Source organism: Procambarus clarkii, chromosome 29 (genome assembly GCF_040958095.1).
Source record: "Procambarus clarkii isolate CNS0578487 chromosome 29, FALCON_Pclarkii_2.0, whole genome shotgun sequence".
Taxonomy (NCBI): Eukaryota; Metazoa; Arthropoda; class Malacostraca; order Decapoda; family Cambaridae; genus Procambarus; species Procambarus clarkii.
In genome coordinates, this window is record NC_091178.1 from 40,474,978 (window position 1) to 40,485,580 (window position 10,603).

A 10,603-nucleotide genomic window follows, 5' to 3' on the forward strand; every position below is an offset into this window, starting at 1 on the left:
GTGAAAGACAGGACAGGTGCTAGCACTGAACCGTGTGTGTGAGAGACACGACAGATGCTAGTACTGAACCGTGTGTGTGTGAGACAGGACAGGTGCTAGTACTAAACCGTGTGTGTGTGAGACATGACAGGTGTTAGTACTGAACCGTGTGTGTGTGAAAGACAGGACAGGTGCTAGTACTGAACCGTGTGTATGAGAGACCGGACAGGTGCTAGTACTGAACCGTGTGAGTGAGAGACTAGACAGATGCTAGTACTGAACCGTGTGTGTGTGTGTGAGAGACAAGACAGGTGCTGGAACTGAACCGTGTGTGTGAGAGAGACAGAACAGGTGCTGGTACTGAACCGTGTGTGTGTGAAAGACAGGACAGGTGCTAGCACTGAACCGTGTGTGTGAGAGACACGACAGGTGCTAGTACTGAACCGTGTGTGTGTGAGACAGGACAGGTGCTAGTACTGAACCGTGTGTGAGAGAGACAGGACAGGTGCTAGTACTGAACCATATGTGTTAGAGACAGGACAGTTGCTAGTACTGAACCGTGTGTGTGTGAGAGACAGGACAGGTGCTAGTACTGAACCGTGTGTGTGTGTGTGTGTGAGGCAGGACAGGTGCTAGTACTGTACCGTGTGTGAGAGAGACAACACAGGTGCTTGTACTGAACCATATGTGTTAGAGACAGGACAGTTGCTAGTACTGAACCGTGTGTGTGAGATACAGGACAGGTGCTAGTACTGAACCGTGTGTGAGAGAGACAGGACAGGTGCTAGAACTGAACCGACTTTTATCCTGTTATTCATTCTTCCATTCTTGCCCGTTGGCAGGGTTGTTGGTCCTCTGTGGTTGGTAACAAGCTGTGTACTCTCAAACGTAGTGTGTCCCCGTGGCCTTCCTCCTGCCACCATAACCGGCGGTGGGAAACTGCTTTGGCACAGCTGCGGGTTGGTCATACCTGCTTAACCCACGGTCACTTAATTAATGGAGCGCCGCCCTGCTCATTATTGTCCGGATTGCGTTGTCCCTCTTACAGTTGTGCATATCCTTGTTGACTGTCCTGACATAAAGGACGAGCGTGTGTCTTGCTTTCCGACCGTCCCTCGCGGTCACTTGCCCCTCGATAGTATTCTAGGTGAATCGGATACTTTTAATATTGTTCGCCTTATGCGTTTTTGTTCTCGTATTGGCATTCTTGGTGATATTTAGCGCCCTCTAATTATTTCGCACTTTGATGGTGCTACTTAACCTTCCCGGTTTGGTGCCTTCTTTGGTAATTACCTTACCTTAGTATAGAACCGTGTGTGTGAAAGACCGGACAGGTGCTGGTACTGAACCGTGTGAGTGAGAGACAGGATAGATGCTAGTACTGAACCGTGTGTGTGTGTGAGAGACAGGACTGGTGCTGGTACTGAACCGTGTGTGTGTGAGACAGGACAGGTGCTAGTACTTAACCGTGTGTGTGAGAGACTGGACAGGTGCTAGTACTGAACCGTGTGTGTATGTGTGAGACAGGACTGGTGTTGGTACTGAACCGTGTGTGTGTTTGAGACAGGACAGGTGCTAGAACTGAACAGTGTGTGTGTGAGACAGGACTGGTGCGGGTACTGAACCGTATGTGTGAGAGACATGACAGGTGCTGATAGAGAAGCGTGTGTGTGTGAGAGACAGGACAGGTGCTAGTACTGAACTGTGTGTGTGACAGACAGGACAGGTGCTATTACTGAACCGTGTGTGTGAGAGACAGGACAGGTGCTAGTACTGAACCGTGTGTGTGAGAGACAGGACAGGTGCTAGTACTGAACCATATGTGTGAGAGACAATACAGGTGCTGGTATTGAACCGTGTGTGTGAGAGAGACAGAACAGGTGCTGGTTCTGAACCGTGTGTGTGAGAGACAGGACAGGTGCAGGTACTGACCCGTGTGTGTGTGTGAGAGAGACAGGACAGGTGCTAATAGTGAACCGTGTGTGTGAGAGACAGGACAGGTGCTAGTACTGAACCGTGTGTGTGAGAGACAGGACAGACGCCAGTACTGAACCGTGTGTGTGTGAGACAGGACAGTTGCTTGTACTGAACCGTGTGTGTGAGAGAGACAGAACAGGTGCTGGTACTGAACCGTGTGTGTGTGCGACAGGACAGGTGCTGGTACTGAACCGTATGTGTGAGAGACTGGACAGGTGCTGGTACGGAACCGTGTGTGTGAGAGACAGGACAGGTGCTAGTACTGAACCATATGTGTGAGAGACAATACAGGTGCTGGTACTGAACCGTGTGTGTGAGAGAGACAGAACAGGTGCTTGTTCTGAACTGTGTGTGTGAGAGACAGGACAGGTGCCGGTACTGACCCGTGTGTGTGTGAGAGAGACAGGACAGGTGCTAATAGTGAACCGTGTGTGTGAGAGACAGGACAGGTGCTAGTACTGAACCGTGTGTGTGAGAGACAGGACAGACGCTAGTGCTGAACCGTGTGTGTGTGAGACAGGACAGTTGCTTGTACTGAACCGTGTGTGTGAGAGACAGGACAGACGCTAGTACTGAACCGTGTGTGTGTGAGACAGGACAGTTGCTGGTACTGAACCGTATGTGTGAGAGACTGGACAGGTGCTGGTACGGAACCGTGTGTGTGAGAGACAGGACAGGTGCAAGTACTGAACGTTGTGTGTGAGAGACAGGACAAGTGCTGGTACTTAACCGTGTATGTGAGAGAGACAGAACAGGTGCTGGTACTGAACCGTGCGTGTGTGTGTGTCAGACAGGACAGGTGCTGGTACTGAACCGTGTGTGTGAGCGACAGAACAGGTGCTGGTAATGAACCGTGTGTGTGTGCGACAGGACAGGTGATGGTACTGAACCGTGTGTGAGAGAGACAGGACAGGTGCTAGTACTGAACCGTGTGAGTGTGAGACAGGACAGGTGCTGGTACTGAACCATGTGTGTGTGAGACAGGACAGGTGCTGGTACTGAACCGTGTATGGGTGTGAGAGACAGGACAGGTGCTGGTACTGAACCGTGTGTGTGAGAGACAGGACAGGTGCTAGTACTGAACCGTGTGTGTGAAAGACAGGACAGGTGCTGGTACTGAACCGTGTGTGTGAAAGAGATAGGACTGTTTCTGTTACTAAACCGTGTGTGTGTAAGAGACAGGCCAGGTGCTGGTACTGAACAGTTTGAGAGACAGGACAGGTGCTGGTACTGAACCCTGTGTGTGAGAGACAATACAGGTGCTGGTACTGAACGGTGTGTGTTAGAGACAGGACAGGTGCTAGTACTGAACCGTGTCTGAATGTGAGAAAGGACAGATGCTGGTATTGAACAGTGTGTGTGTGAGAGACTGGACAATTGCTGGTACGGAACCGTGTGTGTGAGAGAGACAGGACAGGTGCAGGTACTGAACCGTGTGTGTGTGTTAGAGACAGGACAGGTGCTGGTACTGAACCGTGTGTGTGAGGGACAGGACAGGTGCTAGTACTGAACCTTGTGTGTGAGAGACAGGACAAGTGCTTGTACTGAACCGTGTATGTGAGAGAGACAGAACAGGTGCTGGTACTGAACCGTGTGTGTATGCGACAGAACAGGTGCTGGAACTGAACCGTGTGTGTGTGTGACAGGACAGATGCTGGTACTGAACTGTGTGTGAGAGAGATGACAGTTGCTAGTACTGAACCGTGTGTGTGTGAGAGACAGGACAGGTGCTAGTACTGAACCGTGTGTGAGAGAGACAGGACAGGTGCTGGTACTGAACCGTGTGTGTGAGAGACAGGACAGGTGCTAGTACTGAACCTTGTGTGTGTGAGACAGGACAGTTGCTTGTACTGAACCGTATGTGTGAGAGACTGGACAGGTGCTGGTACTGAACCGTGTGTGTGAGAGAGACAGGACAGGTACTGGTACTGAACCGTGTGTGTGTTTGTGTCAGACATTTCAGGTGCCTGTACTGAACCGTGTGTGTGAGAGACAGGACAGGTGCAAGTACTGAACCGTGCGCGTGTGTGTGTCAGACAGGACAGGTGCTGGTACTGAACCGTGCGCGTGTGTGTGTCAGACAGGACAGGTGCTGGTACTGAACCATGCGCGTGTGTGTGTCAGACAGGACAGGTGCTGGTACTGAACCGTGCGCGTGTGTGTGTCAGACAGGACAGGTGCTGGTACTGAACCGTGCGGGTGAGAGACAGGACAGGTGCAAGTACTGAACCTTGTGTGTGAGAGACAGGACAAGTGCTGGTACTGAACCGTGTATGTGAGCGACAGAACAGGTGCTGGTAATGAACCGTGTGTGTGTGCGACAGGACAGGTGCTGGTACTGAACCGTCTGTGTGTGGGAGAGACAGGACAGGTGATGGTACTGAACCGTGTGAGTGTGAGAGAGACAGGGCAGGTGCTGGTACTGAACCGTGTGAGTGTGAGAGAGACAGGACAGGTGCTGGTACTGAACCGTGTATGGGTGTGAGAGACAGGACAGGTGCTGGTACTGAACCGTGTGTGTGAGAGACAGGACAGGTGCTAGTACTGAACCGTGTGTGTGAAAGACAGGACAGGTGCTGGTACTGAACCGTGTGTGTGAAAGAGATAGGACAGTTTCTGTTACTAAACCGTGTGTGTGTAAGAGACAGGCCAGGTGCTGGTACTGAACAGTTTGAGAGACTCGACAGGCGCTGGTACTGAACCCTGTGTGTGAGAGACAGGACAGGTGCTGGTACTGAACGGTGTGTGATAGAGACAAGACAGGTGCTAGTACTGAACCGTGTCTGTATGTGAGAAAGGACAGATGCTGGTATTGAACCGTGTGTGTGTGAGAGACTGGACAATTGCTGGTACGGAACCGTGTGTGTGAGAGAGACAGGACAGGTGCTGGTACTGAACCGTGTGTGTGTGTGAGAGACAGGAAAGGTGCTGGTACTGAACCGTGTGTGTGAGAGAAAGGACCGCTGCTAGTACTGAACCGTGTTTGTGAGACAGGACAGGTGCTAGTACTGAACCATGTGTGTGTGAGAGACTGCACAGGTGCTGGTACTGAACCGTGTGTGTGTGTGTGAGAGACAGTACAGGTGCAGGTACTGAACCATGTGTGTGAGAGAGAAAGGAAAGTTGCTGGTACTGAACCGTGTGTGAGAGAGACAGGACAGGTGGTGGTACTGAACCGTGTGTGAAAAAGAATGGACAGGTGCTGGTATTGAACGGTGTGTGAGGAGACAGGACAGGTGCCGATAAATAACCGTGTGTGTGTGAGAGAGACAGGACAGGTGTTGATACTGAACCGTGTGTGTGTGAGACAGGACACATGCTAGTACTGAACCGTGTGTGTGTGTGAGAGAGAGACAGGACAGGTGCCGATACATAACCGTGTGTGTGAGAGAGACAGGACAGGTGCTGATACTGAACCGTGTGTGTGTGTGTGTGTGTGAGTCAGGACAGAAGCTATTAATAAACCATGTGTGTGTGCGAGACAGGACAGGTGCTACAAGGTGCTGAACCGTGTATGTGAGAGACTGGACTGGTGCTAGTACTGAACTGTGTGTATGAGAGACAGGATAGTTGCTAGTACTGAACCATGTGTGTGCGAGAGACAGGACAGGTGCTAGTACTGAACCGTGTGTGTGAGAGAGACAGAACAGGTGCTGGTACTGAACCGTGTGTGTGTGAAAGACAGGACAGGTGCTAGCACTGAACCGTGTGTGTGAGAGACACGACAGGTGCTAGTACTGAACCGTGTGTGTGTGAGACAGGACAGGTGCTAGTACTGAACCGTGTGTGAGAGAGACAGGACAGGTGCAAGTACTGAACCGTGCGCGTGTGTGTGTCAGACAGGACAGGTGCTGGTACTGAACCGTGCGTGTGTGTGTGTCAGACAGGACAGGTGCTGGTACTGAACCGTGCGCGTGTGTGTGTCAGACAGGACAGGTGCTGGTACTGAACCGTGCGCGTGTGTGTGTCAGACAGGACAGGTGCTGGTACTGAACCGTGCGGGTGAGAGACAGGACAGGTGCAAGTACTGAACCTTGTGTGTGAGAGACAGGACAAGTGCTGGTACTGAACCGTGTATGTGAGCGACAGAACAGGTGCTGGTAATGAACCGTGTGTATGTGCGACAGGACAGGTGCTGGTACTGAACCGTCTGTGTGTGGGAGAGACAGGACAGGTGATGGTACTGAACCGTGTGAGTGTGAGAGAGACAGGGCAGGTGCTGGTACTGAACCGTGTGAGTGTGAGAGAGACAGGACAGGTGCTGGTACTGAACCGTGTATGGGTGTGAGAGACAGGACAGGTGCTGGTACTGAACCGTGTGTGTGAGAGACAGGACAGGTGCTAGTACTGAACCGTGTGTGTGAAAGACAGGACAGGTGCTGGTACTGAACCGTGTGTGTGAAAGAGATAGGACAGTTTCTGTTACTAAACCGTGTGTGTGTAAGAGACAGGCCAGGTGCTGGTACTGAACAGTTTGAGAGACTCGACAGGCGCTGGTACTGAACCCTGTGTGTGAGAGACAGGACAGGTGCTGGTACTGAACGGTGTGTGATAGAGACAAGACAGGTGCTAGTACTGAACCGTGTCTGTATGTGAGAAAGGACAGATGCTGGTATTGAACCGTGTGTGTGTGAGAGACTGGACAATTGCTGGTACGGAACCGTGTGTGTGAGAGAGACAGGACAGGTGCTGGTACTGAACCGTGTGTGTGTGTGAGAGACAGGAAAGGTGCTGGTACTGAACCGTGTGTGTGAGAGAAAGGACCGCTGCTAGTACTGAACCGTGTTTGTGAGACAGGACAGGTGCTAGTAATGAACCATGTGTGTGTGAGAGACTGCACAGGTGCTGGTACTGAACCGTGTGTGTGTGTGTGAGAGACAGTACAGGTGCAGGTACTGAACCATGTGTGTGAGAGAGAAAGGAAAGTTGCTGGTACTGAACCGTGTGTGAGAGAGACAGGACAGGTGGTGGTACTGAACCGTGTGTGAAAAAGAATGGACAGGTGCTGGTATTGAACGGTGTGTGAGGAGACAGGACAGGTGCCGATAAATAACCGTGTGTGTGTGAGAGAGACAGGACAGGTGTTGATACTGAACCGTGTGTGTGTGAGACAGGACACATGCTAGTACTGAACCGTGTGTGTGTGTGAGAGACAGGACAGGTGCCGATACATAACCGTGTGTGTGAGAGAGACAGGACAGGTGCTGATACTGAACCGTGTGTGTGTGTGTGTGTGTGAGTCAGGACAGAAGCTATTAATAAACCATGTGTGTGTGCGAGACAGGACAGGTGCTACTAGGTGCTGAACCGTGTATGTGAGAGACTGGACTGGTGCTAGTACTGAACTGTGTGTATGAGAGACAGGATAGTTGCTAGTACTGAACCATGTGTGTGCGAGAGACAGGACAGGTGCTAGTACTGAACCGTGTGTGTGAGAGAGACAGAACAGGTGCTGGTACTGAACCGTGTGTGTGTGAAAGACAGGACAGGTGCTAGCACTGAACCGTGTGTGTGAGAGACACGACAGGTGCTAGTACTGAACCGTGTGTGAGAGAGACAGGACAGGTGCTAGTACTGAACCATATGTGTTAGAGACAGGACAGTTGCTAGTACTGAACCGTGTGTGTGTGAGAGACAGGACAGGTGCTAGTACTGAACCGTGTGTGTGTGTGTGTGTGAGGCAGGACAGGTGCTAGTACTGAACCGTGTGTGAGAGAGACAGGACAGGTGCTTGTACTGAACCATATGTGTTAGAGAGAGGACAGTTGCTAGTACTGAACCGTGTGTGTGAGATACAGGACAGGTGCTAGTACTGAACCGTGTGTGAGAGAGACAGGACAGGTGCTAGAACTGAACCGACTTTTATCCTGTTATTCATTCTTCCATTCTTGCCCGTTGGCAGGGTTGTTGGTCCTCTGTGGTTGGTAACAAGCTGTGTACTCTCAAACGTAGTGTGTCCCCGTGGCCTTCCTCCTGCCACCATAACCGGCGGTGTGAAACTGCTTTGGCACAGCTGCGGGTTGGTCATACCTGCTTAACCCACGGTCACTTAATTAATAGAGCGCCGCCCTGCTCATTATTGTCCGGATTGCGTTGTCCCTCTTACAGTTGTGCATATCCTTGTTGACTGTCCTGACATAAAGGACGAGCGTGTGTCTTGCTTTCCGACCGTCCCTCGCGGTCACTTGTCCCTCGATAGTATTCTAGGTGAATCGGATACTTTTAATATTGTTCGCCTTATGCGTTTTTGTTCTCGTATTGGCATTCTTGGTGATATTTAGCGCCCTCTAATTATTTCGCACTTTGATGGTGCTACTTAACCTTCCCGGTTTGGTGCCTTCTTTTGATAATAACCTTACCTTAGTACTGAACCGTGTGTGTGAGAGACCGGACAGGTGCTGATACTGAATCGTGTGTGTGTGAGACAGGACATGTGCTAGCACTGAACTGTATGTGTGTGTGTGAGAGGGACAAGACATGTGCCGATACATTACCGTGTGTGTTTCTGTGAGACATGACAGATGCTTGTACTGAACCATGTGTGTGTGCGAGACAGGACAGGTGCTACTACTGAACCGTGTGTGGGAGAGAGAGGACTGGTGCTAGTACTGAACTGTGTGTGAGAGAGACAGGACAGTTGCTAGTACTGAACCGTGTGTGTGTGAGAGACAAGACCGGTGCTAGTACTGAACGGTGTGTGAGAGAGACACGACAGGTGTTAGTACTGAACCGTGTATGTGTGAGACACGACAGGTGTTAGTACTGAACCGTGTGTGTGTGAAAGACAGGACAGGTGCTAGTACTGAACCGTGTGTGTGTGTGAGAGAGACAAGACAGGTGCTGGAACTGAACCGTGTGTGTGAGAGAGACAGAACAGGTGCTGGTACTGAACCGTGTGTGTGTGAAAGACAGGACAGGTGCTAGCACTGAACCGTGTGTGTGAGAGACACGACAGGTGCTAGTACTGAACCGTGTGTGTGTGAGACAGGACAGGTGCTAGTACTAAACCGTGTGTGTGTGAGACACGACAGGTGTTAGTACTGAACCGTGTGTGTGTGAAAGACAGGACAGGTGCTAGTACTGAACCGTGTGTATGAGAGACCGGACAGGTGCTAGTACTGAACCGTGTGAGTGAGAGACTAGACAGATGCTAGTACTGAACCGTGTGTGTGTGTGTGAGAGACAAGACAGGTGCTGGAACTGAACCGTGTGTGTGAGAGAGACAGAACAGGTGCTGGTACTGAACCGTGTGTGTGTGAAAGACAGGACAGGTGCTAGCACTGAACCGTGTGTGTGAGAGACACGACAGGTGCTAGTACTGAACCGTGTGTGTGTGAGACAGGACAGGTGCTAGTACTGAACCGTGTGTGAGAGAGACAGGACAGGTGCTAGTACTGAACCATATGTGTTAGAGACAGGACAGTTGCTAGTACTGAACCGTGTGTGTGTGAGAGACAGGACAGGTGCTAGTACTGAACCGTGTGTGTGTGTGTGTGAGGCAGGACAGGTGCTAGTACTGTACCGTGTGTGAGAGAGACAAGACAGGTGCTTGTACTGAACCATATGTGTTAGAGACAGGACAGTTGCTAGTACTGAACCGTGTGTGTGAGATACAGGACAGGTGCTAGTACTGAACCGTGTGTGAGAGAGACAGGACAGGTGCTAGAACTGAACCGACTTTTATCCTGTTATTCATTCTTCCATTCTTGCCCGTTGGCAGGGTTGTTGGTCCTCTGTGGTTGGTAACAAGCTGTGTACTCTCAAACGTAGTGTGTCCCCGTGGCCTTCCTCCTGCCACCATAACCGGCGGTGGGAAACTGCTTTGGCACAGCTGCGGGTTGGTCATACCTGCTTAACCCACGGTCACTTAATTAATGGAGCGCCGCCCTGCTCATTATTGTCCGGATTGCGTTGTCCCTCTTACAGTTGTGCATATCCTTGTTGATTGTCCTGACTTAAAGGACGAGCGTGTGTCTTGCTTTCCGACCGTCCCTCGCGGTCACTTGCCCCTCGATAGTATTCTAGGTGAATCGGATACTTTTAATATTGTTCGCCTTATGCGTTTTTGTTCTCGTATTGGCATTCTTGGTGATATTTAGCGCCCTCTAATTATTTCGCACTTTGATGGTGCTACTTAACCTTCCCGATTTGGTGCCTTCTTTGGTAATTACCTTACCTTAGTATAGAACCGTGTGTGTGAAAGACCGGACAGGTGCTGGTACTGAACCGTGTGAGTGAGAGACAGGATAGATGCTAGTACTGAACCGTGTGTGTGTGTGAGAGACAGGACTGGTGCTGGTACTGAACCGTGTGTGTGTGAGACAGGACAGGTGCTAGTACTTAACCGTGTGTGTGAGAGACTGGACAGGTGCTAGTACTGAACCGTGTGTGTATGTGTGAGACAGGACTGGTGTTGGTACTGAACCGTGTGTGTGTTTGAGACAGGACAGGTGCTAGAACTGAACAGTGTGTGTGTGAGACAGGACTGGTGCGGGTACTGAACCGTATGTGTGAGAGACATGACAGGTGCTGATAGAGAAGCGTGTGTGTGTGAGAGACAGGACAGGTGCTAGTACTGAACTATGTGTGTGAAAGACAGGACAGGTGCTATTACTGAACCGTGTGTGTGAGAGACAGGACAGGTGCT